Source organism: Haemaphysalis longicornis, unplaced genomic scaffold (assembly GCF_048455015.1).
Source record: "Haemaphysalis longicornis isolate Haplotype H1 unplaced genomic scaffold, Haemaphysalis longicornis Haplotype H1 scaffold_15, whole genome shotgun sequence".
NCBI classification, from domain to species: domain Eukaryota; kingdom Metazoa; phylum Arthropoda; class Arachnida; order Ixodida; family Ixodidae; genus Haemaphysalis; species Haemaphysalis longicornis.
This window is the reverse complement of record NW_027526257.1, coordinates 6,312,584-6,316,379: the sequence shown is the minus strand read 5'-3', so window position 1 is coordinate 6,316,379 and position 3,796 is coordinate 6,312,584. Positions and strand designations below refer to the sequence as shown.

Below are 3,796 nucleotides of genomic sequence, written 5' to 3'. Positions count from 1 at the left end.
ACGTCTACAGCCTGTCATGAGCGGTCAACTGGCGGGAAACCCTCTTATGCTACCTTGGCATCAAGGCTGCCAGAACCGTGGCCCTCGCTAAGCTTTCGCACGATAATAGGGTTTGGAAATGAGGGGCTCGTTAGGAAATACAGAAACAGAAATACAGAAATACGTCACTAACGGTAAAAAATAAGTCTAACCACTCCCCTATGCCTTCTTTGGCGTTGTAGACTGCCGGCGTTTCTTTCTGTATTTCCTAACGAGCCCCTCATTTCCAAACCCTATTATCGTGCGAATGCTTAGCGAGGGCCTCGGTTCTGGCAGCCTTGATGCCAAGGTAGCATAAGAGGGTTTCCCGCCAGTTGACCGCTCATGACAGGCTGTAGACGTTCGCGTCACGACCCGGGGGTTGAAAAGAAGGTCCCCTTTTCCCCGTGTAGTCTGAGTGGCGCTGGCTACCATCCTCAAGCGTCAGATACAGTTGTAGTAAATATAAATACCCCAGAAAGTGAAGCAGAACACAGTCGCCCAGATAGCCGAATTGGTAAGGTATTCGAGATTTAATCGAAAGGCGTGGGTTCGGTCCCCACTCTGGGCGCGTGTTTTTCTTTGTTTCTTTCTCTCGTAATTATTAAAAATTAATAATAATGTAACGTCACTAACGGTAAAAAATAAGTCTAACCACTCCCCTATGCCTTCTTTGGCGTTGTAGACTGCCGGCGTTTCTTTCTGTATTTCCTAACGAGCCCCTCATTTCCAAACCCTATAATCGTGCGAAAGCTTAGCGAGGGCCTCGGTTCTGGCAGCCTTGATGCCAAGGTAGCATAAGAGGGTTTCCCGCCAGTTGACCGCTCATGACAGGCTGTAGACGTTCGCGTCACGCCCCGGGGGTTGAAAAGAAGGTCCCCTTCTCCCCGTGTAGTCTGAGTGGCGCTGGCTACCACCCTCAAGCGTCAGATACAGTTGTAGTAAATATAAATACCCCAGAAAGTGAAGCGGAACACAGTCGCCCAGATAGCCGGCCTAATCATCGACCCGCGGAGCCAGGACGTACGTCTAAAGCTGCACTGGGTGCTCCACAACGTCCCAGACGACGAGGTGCGAGGCGCCCTGTCGCTTTACGGGAAGGTCACCGAAGTGACCCGTGACCGCTGGCGTGTGCCGGGCTGCACTTCGCAGCTCTCGACGACACGCCTGGTCACCCTACGACTGAAGACAGGCGTCACCGTAGAAGACATCCCGCACCAGCTACGGATCGCCGGTGAGCAGGCCCTTGTCGTGGTGCCCGGACGGGTACCGCTTTGTTTGCGCTGCCACCGGAGTGGCCACATTCGTCGGGAGTGCCGCGTCCCACGGTGCGGGCGGTGCCGCCGCTACGGCCACAGTGATAGCGAGTGCGTCCGCACTTACGCGAACGTGGCCGGACCAGGGGACGACGACCACAAGTCCGAGTACGTGATGGACGCCGAAGACGCGGAGAGCGCTTCGAAGGGCAAGGAAGAGGACGAGGACGCGGTGAAGGAGGCAACGCCCCCTGAACCTGCAGCCGCCGTGGCACCGAGCGCCGAACCACCTGCCGTAGGAGAAACGCCCACCGAAGTCTCGGATGTTCAGGGCAACCAAATCGCCACGGATGGTGCGGGCGTGAACGAAGCACCACTCTTGGCGTCGGAGGGGGACAAAAGCAAGGTAGAAGAAGTTGAGATGACAGGTGTCCTTGCTGGCTCTTCAAAGCGCACAAGGGATTATGTCGAGGAAAAACAGGCCAGCACCGCCGAGCCGAGCGGTGACGAACCCCCGGCGAAGGCTCCGACGCATGCTCGACGGGCGTCGGTGAAAGTGAAGCCCAACGTCAACGCGGAGCGGCCCAGGAAGCCACCGGACACATAACGTAACGTCCCTGTTCGGCCCTGCAATGCGAACAATGCCCCTGATTCTCTCCGTGCAGTGCAGCGCAGCGAACAGCCGTCTCCGGGGTGTCTACGGACAAGGGCACGGCAACGCACACGGAATATCCGCCGTCGCTACACTGGAGCCCAGGGTTCGTTGAGCTGGCCGTTGTATTTTGCTCTCAGTGTGCTTTAATTCGATATTATGGCTATTTTAAATAGGCCGCTTCGCATTTCTACTTTAAACGTAAGAGGGCTTGGGGCTAGGCGCAAGCAGTATCAGCTGCGAAGGACTATGGACGAAAAAGAAATAGATATAATGGCCATTCAAGAAACAAAAATAGAAAGCGAAAGCAGCACTGAGAGCATGATAAGGCCCTTTAGTGGCCGCTACAGCGTTTGCGTGAGTCATTCTGTGGGAACTTCGGGGGGGTGTTGTATTTTGGTTAGAAATTCAGTTGGTATTCGTGTACAAACAGTTACGTCGAGCAAAACTGGCAGGATTGTGTGTTGTGATTTCAACTACTGTGGATTAGAATTTCGTGCAGTGTGTATCTATGCACCAAATGTTACACGGGATAGGACGTTTTTTTTTGAAGGGTTATCTGATTATTTAAAGCTGCAAGAAAGAGTAATTTTATTGGGCGACTTTAATTGTGTGTGTGAACGAAGAGACAGAAATGTGTCGCCGCGGACAAACGATCAGAGTGCAAGCGTCCTCTCAGAAGTTCTTGAAGACTGCGAACTAGAAGATGTAGCGCACTGTGCAGGGAGCAGAAATGCTTTAAAGTTCACGCACTTTCAGGGCACAAGCCATGCGCGGCTGGACCGTGCATACGTATCTTTCGAGCTCGCTGCGGCGTGCAAGAACTACTCGGTCGATAGTGTCTCTTTTAGCGACCACTGCCTTGTTTCATTTGTGTTGGGGGAAAGGAGGGAGGAGTGTAAGAAGTTCAGCTCGGAACTTTGGAAATTTAATGTAAAATTATTACAAGACACCACATTCACGGATAGAGTACAGGAAATTGCAGAAAAACAAACAAACGACGAAATCAGCAGCTGGCGGGAAAGGTGGGAGGTATTCAAACAGGAATGCAAAATGGTAGCGATGGAGAGGGGGACAGTGCTTAAACGGGAAGCGAGGGAAGTGGAAAACAAACTCAGAAATAATCTGCAACACATGTTAGAACTCGAAAGCGAAATGCCTGGGGCATATAAAGAAGATATCAGAACCATTAAAAATAAGCTAGAAGCCATCGATATAGAAAGATATCGGGGAGCGGCCGTGAGGGCGAGGGCTGAAGTGTTTTTGGCCGGTGAAGCGCCAACAAAGCGAGCGCTAAAAGACGAATCACGGTACGCGAGGGGCAATGGTATCGAGGAAATATATTGGCGAGGCGCGCTTACCAGTGACAAAGAGAACATAAAAAGTGCGTTTCAAGAACATTACACAGAGTTGTTTAGCCCCACAGTTCCAAAAACTGATGAGTTCAAGCGAGACTTTCTTACAGTCATGCCAAGGTTGGAAGATGAGGTGAGGGACGACTTAGAGCGACCGATATCGCTTGGCGAAATTCACACGGCAATATCGGAGTTAAAAGTAGGTAAGTCTCCAGGACCTGACGGGCTTGGTGCGGATTTTTATAAAAGGTTCTCAGATATAGTTACTCCGTTTTTATTTATGGTCTTTCGCGAGGCCTACGAGTCCAAGGTATTGCCGCGGTCTTTTGGTCGCACACACACCGTCCTCATACCCAAATCGGAAGACCGTGTTAAACTTCAGTCGGTTTCTGGCTACCGGCCGATTACATTGGCCAATGTAGATAACAAAATTCTTATGAAGATCTTAGCGCAACGATTGCAGAGTGTTATAAGAAGTGTAGTAGGGCCGCATCAGACCTGTGGCATAAGGGGGA

General features: G+C 51.5%; 1 non-coding gene across 1 annotated transcript; it reads left to right on the top strand.

The window, feature by feature from the left end:
• Positions 1–517: 517 nt before the first annotated feature.
• Trnak-uuu (transfer RNA lysine (anticodon UUU)) lies at positions 518–589 on the top strand. The gene has a single exon. It is a non-coding gene; the product is annotated as a tRNA-Lys (tRNA).
• Positions 590–3,796: the final 3,207 nt, after the last annotated feature.